The sequence below is a fragment of the Chaetura pelagica genome, unplaced genomic scaffold, assembly GCF_000747805.2.
Source record: "Chaetura pelagica isolate M959 unplaced genomic scaffold, ChaPel_1.0 scaffold31, whole genome shotgun sequence".
Classification (NCBI taxonomy): domain Eukaryota; kingdom Metazoa; phylum Chordata; class Aves; order Apodiformes; family Apodidae; genus Chaetura; species Chaetura pelagica.
Window position 1 is genome coordinate 271,806 of NW_009952481.1, and position 9,321 is coordinate 281,126.

Genomic DNA, 9,321 nt, shown 5'->3' on the forward strand with positions numbered 1-9,321 from the left:
GAGAGAGAGAGGGGCGTGTCGCGCTGCCTCTCTCATGGGGTTCTTCGGCGCCAGTTTTGCATTTCCGGGCTTTTCAGCCAATCAGGCGGGACCTAGTCCTGCCCCTGCTTCCGGCCACAGCTCCTCCCCTGCAGCAGCTGCTCCCCCCCCCATACACACAGAGGGGGTTTCCTGCCGTGTGGAGACACCGTTTTAAGTCAGTTTTGTCGGCTGACTCAAAGGACATTTCATGTTCGTGTAAGGAAATACCTGGTCCTTCACACTGGCATAGCCCCCTTTTGGGCCACAACCCAAGTACAGATGTATTAGGCTGTCAGGAAGTGACTGATCATCCCCACCTCTCCAGAGGCTCAAAGGGAGAGCAGGAGTCAGGTGTGCCAAGGGGGTGTCTCAATGCTCCGGTTGACTGCTAGTGGTCTAGGTATCATTGTTATCACCAGAGAACTGGCAGAGCAGGAGCAAGGTGTGTCAAGATGTCACAACACTCTGGTACACCGTTTTTCACAATCCATACTTGACTTGCCTCAGGTTGCTGTGTGGCCTAAGGGAGATCTCACAAATGTGATGTGGACCACAATGGGGGAAAGGGGGTTAAACCATCACAGTCATTAGCAACCTTGCCCATGCTTTTATATTTCTGGTTCTTTCTGAATCAGTGATATATGTGTGTTACATATTTTAGAATTATTATTATTTTAACTAGTTGTAAAGCTAAACTCCATCAAGCAGTAAATTTTGGACAAAAATCTTTCACCAAGGTCCATCAGTATCCCTTGAATATTTCCCAGTATCTTGAAATTAAAACCTAAAAAATGTTTTTCAATAAGTGAAACAAAGATTCCTCTGCTAAAAAGGAGTTAGGGAAGAAAATTAAGGCAGGACTTCAAAGAAACAGATCTTATGAGGATGTCTTCCTGAACTACAACATTTTTGGACCATCTGAAATTCATTAAAATTTTGTCAGCTTACTCGAGAAGTCATTAATTAACTCTAACTGCTGCTGTGAAACTTTCTGGAATGAGCTTTTATAGTTATTTTGCAGCTGGAACCAAAGTTCAACAAAGAAAGTAAGCTCTTGCAAACTTTCATAGACAAAGGAGATGCAGAGCATTGTGTAGAAACAGATTACAGAGTTGACTTTTGCCCTCCCTGATTCTGGTCTGGCTACGCATACAACAACCATTAGACTGTGAGAAACAAAAACATATACCAGTTATAAGAAAGGGCAGATATGGTTGCAGAGATTCAGTGGAGCACCAGAGGAATTTAAGTGTGCTCAAGATTTGTTACCTCTTCTACAACAAGTTTATAAGCCCTTAAAATTGGTGTGATTTCATTTTTGCAAGTTATTCTAGCTCTGTCTGTACTTGAAGTTTACTTCAAAGGAGCAGCAATGAAGCACAGGGTCAAAGTACTCCCTTAATCTTGTGTGTAAGTGAATACATGTCTCCTTTTGTGCCTTATTAATGATGTACTTTGTTATTTCCAGATACAAAATTCTCAAACCATTTTGGCCTATCAAGCCATGCAATTACCAGCATGTACCAACTTTGATTAGCATGGAAAAAGTTGATTTGTTGTTGTCTAAACTAGAAGTGGTTTTTATCTGGCAGTGGAGACCATATCACTAAATATGGCACTGGCTCTGAATTATCCTGTGAACACATCCCATTTTGTGCTTGTTTGGTTGAATGACCATCATGAGAGCAATTAAAAATATGGTGTTCTTAATAGAGGCAGAGGTTCTGTGGATCGATTACTAGCTGGGAAAATGTATTCAGCAAACAGCAATATCCAGACTTTTTAGAGCTAGCAAAGTTCTTTGAGATTTTTATAAAGGATTAAAAAAAAAAAAAAGAGAGATAAACACTGATCATTCCAAGGAAAGAATGTAAAATGGAAGGCTTGTAAGAACAACAGATGAGGAAGCCTCCTCTTTCGTCCTTTGTGTGGGCTCACATCAAGGGAAGTACGCACTTCTGCCCATTTATTGGTGACTATACGTGTCTTCTGAGGTAGTAAAAAAGCCAGGTGAACTAAATATTGCCACATAGAAAAAAAATGCATCAGTCATGAGAAAGGTAACTTGAGAATGGTTAGTAGTCAGTTTTGACTGAAGTAAATAACAAACCTGTAAGATGGTTGAGAGGCTCAGAAGAAAAAGTCAATTTCAAATACTGTTGCTTGGAGGGTTACTAGATAACCTGCATTTAAAATTTAGCAAGAATAAGTAGGTTTGGACTTGTCAGGTTGGTGAACTTTTTACAGTGCAACATCCCCCAGGCATCCCTCCCTTCTTATGCAGCCACATTTTAGGCTTCATCTCACCCTAACATATGTTAAAGGAGAGATGAAAAATATTTACAATAAGTATTTAACAACTACTACATAACACAATAAAACAAATCTAAAACTGTAAGTACAGGCATGTTCTCCACCATCTGCATAAACACCAGTGAAGCTGAGTTTGCCCTGCTTCATCCAAAGGCAGCCCTTCAGAGACAGAAAGGTGCTAAGGTGTAGCTTCAATCATAATAATAGGAACTACTAAAGCAGACATTTTGGAAAACCTTTCTGCATATCTGCTGCCTCAGCAGGTAGACCAATACAGCATCTCCCTGCGCCCTGCTAGCTAGTGCAGAACCTTCCCTCCAGAAGACTGGCTGTACTGCATGTGCTAATCTCATCTAGGTCTTAGGGCCACAGGAATGTGACCTCTATGTTGTCATTGATTAAAAAAGTTTAAAAGAGCTCAACTTATTTTCTGTGTCCTCTTTACACACACTAATAAGGCTGGGAACTGTTTTGTCCTCTATTTTTATTAGAGTGAAATAGTGTAAGACAGAAATTGTGCATGGGTGTTAGGGGAATTCTCTGATGGAGACAGCATGCCTCAGTTCCAGTAAACTAAAAGCTGAAAATTACTGATACTGGGAAAACTTATTCCAGAATAAACAGAAGATAAAAGTTGTAACTGCAGAGTTAAGCTGACCTTTGTTAGCAAAGCATTTGTACTTAGAGAAGGTTCTCAGCTGGTAGAAATAATAAAATGCAACAGTGATTTTGATGAAAGAATGTAAGCTTATTTTAGCTGGGGAAACAGGCGTGATCTTCAATGTGTAAAGAACTCACATTTGTCCACTTGTTCCACCACAAAGCCTTCTTTTCTTACTGTTTTGTGTCTTGCATCTAAATATTAAAGGCAAAAAATAATTCCATACAGGGTAAAGATTGCTGTGCAAGAGACAGGTTTCTCTCTTTTAAAGTAAGCTCATCTTTTTCTTTCTAGATAAGGGACAGAGTGACCAGGGAGCAGGAAGCAGTCACTTGTGGTAGTCCCAGAGGAACATAAATGTAAATTCTTTAGCATGCTTGAAGTGAGATCTGAGATTAAGTAAAAAATTTACAAATTATATATTAGGCTTATTTTCCTGGTTTTCAGACTAAACATGAATGTCCCAGTTTCCTTCAAAGTTTTCTTCTTTGACCTTCCAGTTTACTGCAGGCATAAGTATTTTTTCCTTGAATGTTAGATTTAAAGTAAAAATTGAAATGTATGAACAGTAAATATTTGTGAGAAGTAAACACACTTCTGAAAGAAAATCACATACTTCATATTTACCTAACTCACAGTTTGTGCACAGCCTTGTACTTGTTCACACACTTGGAGGCTTCTAATTGCAACATACATTAAAAATTCAAAAGTGTACTGTACCATGCACATGCTATACCAGTGCTTTTAACGCTAATATCTGCCAAAATTGGATGGGTCTTGTAAAACTGAATTACCTGCTTTCCTTTGAAGACTGAAGACACTATACAGCATTCACATGCATTTCTCCATCCTGGGAGGACAGCAATGTCAAGTTATGTTCTAAGGAGTGGCTGGTGAGAAGTATAATACTTCACATATACATTTGAAACAGAGCTGAGTAACACATGGAGTGAATGTGATGTCAGAGATACACCTAGGCAAGGGTGTAATTCCACATAAAAACTAAGAAAACAGAGAGGGTAAGATAACCAACTGTTTTCAATCTAAATTTAAATTTAAGATGTCTTCCTTTCCTGAGTTTCTGGCAAAGGCTTTTACTTCAACATTTCTGCAGGACAGTTTTTTCCCCAACCAGTTGAAATTATGTTTCTTTTCCAAAGAGTATGCCCATGTGTCATTCATACTGGAATATTTGAAAGTATAAAAGAATTGACATTTTAAGTTATGTTAAGACACTCAACTTCCAAGTTAGCATATTTCAGCCATAATGTTTTGGTTCTAGATATAGGCTATAAATCAGACCAGCTTTTGGTAACTTTTCTTGTAAGCTAAACCAAATAAAAACAAAAACCACCACATTGCTAGTACTGCTAAGTGTGTACCACTCGTGTATATATGTACATATATGCCTGCACAGGGAGATACACACATATATTCATACATATGACTGGGCAACATCTTTTGTCTTTTGTTTTTCTTTTGTCTAATAATTAATTTTTTTCTTTGGCTTAATGTGATTTAGAATAATGCTGAAAATGCAAGTCAGAAACCTACATTACCCAGAGGAAGGACAGATGTTTAAAATGCAGGCCTGTCGGTGCAACGACATAGCATTTATTTGGCATTATATGGCATTTATATGGCATTAAATGCCATAGCATTTATTTGGCCAGCCATCATAAAGGAAATAGCAGACAACATTCAAAGACAGAATTCGGAAAGATCTGACCTTTTTTTCCAAGCATAAAATTGGTCAAATGCATTTGTCTGAGAATATGACAGCCAGCAAAATTTGAGGTACAGTTGTGTCTTCATACTTACAGTCTTCTTATAAAATCACAGCATCACAAAAACAGGGCTAGGAGGAACCTCAGAAGATCATTCAGTTTACCCACCTCCCCACTACAAGAACTGCTACACCTAAGCTATTTCAGAGAAACATTTGCTCAGCCTTTTTCAAAAACTCCAGAACCATTTGAAGGAAAATCAAGTCCAGTGCTTTGCAGTTTGCCACAACGCAAAAATGTTCCTAAGGAATAACTAAAACATTTTCTGCTGCAAAGTAAGGGAAACAAGGTTAGAAGCTGGGCCTTTCCATCCAGAATGTGATGCAGGCTACAATTCTGGACTATAGTGTCCCAAATGTTTTCTGTGCATCTCCAGTGAAAATGTTGCTCTAGGCTTGTCTGTGCATACATTTGTGCACAAATAATGCAACAAAGGTTTAAGGTGACAGTATGAAACAAAATAAAATCACCATCGTTGTTTTTTTTTCTCAAAATAATACTAAGAAGACAAGAATATTTAGTTGCTATACAAACGAGAAGAAAACGGCCATCACCTTGTAAAGGAACTTGTGACTATCTCCTATGTAGCCCTTCTAGTGTTCAACTCAAACTGCCACACAATCATCTCTGCAAATGTGAGGCTAGCCAGTAAAATCCCCTCTGAGACTGACTGCTTTGGTGTAGCAATGCACTACAACCCTGCTATGTATGTAAATGTAATAATTAAAAAGCAAACAAAAAAACCCAAACCAAACCAAACCAAAAAACACACCTCTGCTGTACAGAGGTATGCTGTCCCTGTTCCCCTAGGCTAGATGGAACATAAATATTTTAGTGCAGTTCCTGGTGAGGAAGGACCGAGGATCATTCCCAGCTATCCTAAGGTAAAGGTTCAAGTCAGCTGCGGAAACAGGACGAGGTCCTGTTTGTGATGGCAGCCATGCTTCATCTATGATCTACAAAGTATTAGTGCCACCCTCCAATCATTTGCCAGTGGTCTGGTGACTACTGTCTGGTCCCTCTGTCCAATGCTAAGGAGTGGTAATAAAAAAATATTGCTCTTCTAATGCAACTTACCTGAAAGAGCCCTGCTCATGAGCATTGTAGAAGATTTATTATTATCATGAGCATGTAGAAGAGATTCATGCCATCATAAATCAAAAGGATGACTGACTATAAAAAAATCTAATTCTGTATCGAGAAAAACACTCGAAGACCTTCAGTGTGAGTCCAAATAATTGATTTTTATTATTAAACTCTGGAATTCATTTCTGTGTGCCTCATCTGAGGTCATATTTTGTACTGTTTTCTATAGAAGAGTCTTGATGCACAGGAGTATGTAGTTGCCATAAAAGGGCATGCCTTTGCATGCAGGACTGGCCACAAGAAGTAAAAGCTTCAAATGTGTTTTAGACACATTGTATAAGCTTTGTCATACAAAGGTGGTTTAGATTTTTTTAATAATTTCTACTATAGTTTAGCATGCTATTTTATAATCTAGTGACAGCTGTTTTATTATATTCTATCCATTTTCATCTTAAACAAATATAAAGTATTTTGTATTATTAGTTTCTTAGCAGGATGCAGCAGATTTTTTTCATCTGCATTGCTTTTTGCTCATGTCTTCTGTTATTGTCATTAAAGAACTGTGCAGATAATATTGGTTTCAATTTATTAACCTAATTTACTGTTGCTGTTTAGAGTTTTTACCGACTTGTTTAAGAGAAAAGTTTTAGTTGAACTATACTGTCACCTTGTGGTGACCAGCGTTTCTGGTTCAAATTAACACTAAAGTTTTCAAACTGAAAAATCCGGATACCATACAAACAGTTACATTTCTTGTGGTTGCTTGGTAACAGATGTTCAGTACAGTTTCTTCCTCACTAATTCTAAACGAGGTGTCTACCTCGGCAAATCCAGACGACACCCAGAAACAAAGGCATCCAAACTAATGCTAATTAAAATGTTACCCTTGGACTCATCAGTTCTGCAGCATTCCTGAGACACTGGTACCTACATCAAAGTGATCAATATCCCAGAGGATACTGAAAGGCATACATTTGGTCTAAGAGATCACATGTAGAAAGACAGATTTATGCTTGTATGCACCTCTGAGGATAACTGCTATCAAGCACTGACTAGCTTCTACTATCTATGAAGCTTGAATATTCACTAATCCTATCACTTGAAGCCATCCCCACTGTGTTCCTACACAAGTGCACAAACATGCAATGCCATATGATGTCAGACATAAATTGCTTGGATTTGCTACACACAAGTCCCTTCAGCAGTGTTGAAGTTTCATAGCACCAGTACAACTACTTTATTTTTTGAAGCAAATCCCACCACGGTCACATCAGGGATTGTATGGCTGTACTGCACCCTGGTGTCAGTGTGATGTAGCAGCATGACAGCAAACCTGTACAAAACAAATGCCACTGAGGTTATCTGGTGTTCATATCCACCTTCTTCTCTACCGCATAGCCAGCTCTGGTTTTAGTCAATCTGTCCATAAGCTGGACTTATCTCTAAGGCCAATCTGCTTTAGTCGTGGGAGGGCCTAGAATTGGGTGATTTTCCTGTTCCCCAGCAAGTGCCCGGGCAGAGCAAAGAGACCAGGGATGTCTATGGGACATGGATGGGATCAGCTTGAGTTAGAGGGGCTTATACCCCAAAAGGATGGAAGAAAAAATATGGATGGGAATAACCTCTGTTGCATTTTGCTTCAGTTTTTCAACGCTGAGGTTGGACAAGCTGCAGAACATGGTGCTAGGGGAAACAGAAAGGCCTCAGTAAACGCTGGTCCAGACACCTAACAGGATCAGTGTTTCCTGGCATGACAAATAATTTCTTCCACCACTGGACCTGGCTGGACCAAAAGTGCCATGGAGATGACACTGGCTGCAGTGACATACTGCTGTGTCCTGTGTCAAAAAGACAACACAGAAATCCAGACAGATCTCCTTCTAAATTTGGACTTCTTTCTAGGCATCAAAGCAGAAGGGAGAATTAGCCAGTGCTCAACTATGACTGATGGCATTCAGCAGCTGCCAGAGCATGAGCCTGCAGGTTTTCAGAAGGCTGAAGTTCACTATGGATGCTGACCTCTGTCCTCACCCATGACCTGCATGGGGCTAAGAGCTTCTGAGATGGTTCTGGGTCAGTCACAGTTCTGCCCATTCTGGACCCTAAAAGTATCTGGTGTTCCTGAACACTGAAGACAAAAATTTCTCTTTCCTAACAGGTTTGAAGACATGTAAATGAACAAGGTTATTTTTATCTCACAAAGGACAAGAATAATTCCTCCCGCAGCATATTCTTGCAGGCAGCCAATCCAACAAACTTCTTTTGAGGCTGTTGTCATGGCATCTGTCCAAAGTCTTCACAGCATCTTCCAGATTTCTGAGATCTAACGAGATAGAAAGAGGAAAAGATGCACTAGTTAAAAGACACACAGCAAGGCTGCTGGGAGAAATACAACTCATACCAGACTGCAGGATGTATTCAAGTTGCTTCAGCTAACTCGGATTTTTAATTATTATTTTATTTTATTTTAAATTTTTTTTTTGTATGGCATTTTATCCATAGGATACTGTTTTCTCTTTTGATTTTTGACAAGGAAGACAGACTCGCTATAAAAATACTTTCATTAAATCAGCCAGGCTAAAACTCATTTTACCTAACTTCAGCAATCTATGCACCTAGACTAAGGGGGCTGTCTAGGCTAGTGAGTTAATGGAACCATTTATCTCTCTTCTTTACAGTTGAACCATGAGCAGACTAAATGCCAGGTGAGGTAAAATGAGTGTAAGTAAATACTTCTGCCTTAGGTGTTATTTCGGTGACAGAAATTGCTGACCAAAGTGAAAAAGCTGGGTGAACAGCCTGGGCTGCACGTTTGTGCACATGAATTGGCACCAAATGCATTCAGTGAGAGGCCATGCTCAGAAAAAGGCTGAGGATGAATTAACATTGAGACAATCACACAATGCTCATTTGTACAGAACTAAAAATGCAGCAGCCAGACACAGCCTCCCTCTGGGGGTCGTACCACAGGATGTTCCCGGACAACAAACTCCACGTTTCAGGGCTTTAACCCTCCGCACCTTGAGATTTCTTCAGTTTTTCTGTGTACGTGTCACTTCCCCGAAATTAACTCTTGTAAAATGAAATTGTGTATAGATCCATCTACCGAAGATGTGTAGGCTGGCACCTCAGAATGTAAACGCTGCACGTGAGCAAGAACAGACGCTGCATTAACGGGGTCCCTGGTGATGCTTTCGACTGCAGGAGGGCAGGAGGGGCTGGGGTCGGCACGGACATGGGCGCACAGGGGGGGCTGCTTATGTTAAGGCAGCTCACTTCAAAGAACTGCTAACAGCCGAACGCACCCTGCCCCTCAGCTTCTCACTGAAACAATTCCTACGGTGCTCAGCGAGGCCGGGCCTTAGCGGGCACCCCTGCCCGGCAGCACGGGCACTGCAGCCCAGCGGCAGCGTCACAGCCAACAACGCCGCAGCCCGGGCACCGAGCTCCTTC

At 40.3% G+C, this 9,321-nt stretch overlaps 2 protein-coding genes across 2 annotated transcripts in view; one reads left to right on the forward strand and one right to left on the reverse strand.

Moving 5' to 3' along the window:
• Nucleotides 1-1,988, reverse strand: part of C7 (complement component 7) — a 34,995-nt gene extending 33,007 nt beyond the window's left edge. The window contains exon 1 of the mRNA XM_010008710.1: nucleotides 1,978-1,988. The gene's annotated coding sequence lies outside the window, so the exon portion shown is untranslated. The remainder of the gene's footprint in view (nucleotides 1-1,977) is intronic.
• Nucleotides 1-9,321, forward strand: part of RPL37 (ribosomal protein L37) — a 21,507-nt gene that overhangs the window by 8,718 nt on the left and 3,468 nt on the right. The window lies entirely within an intron of this gene.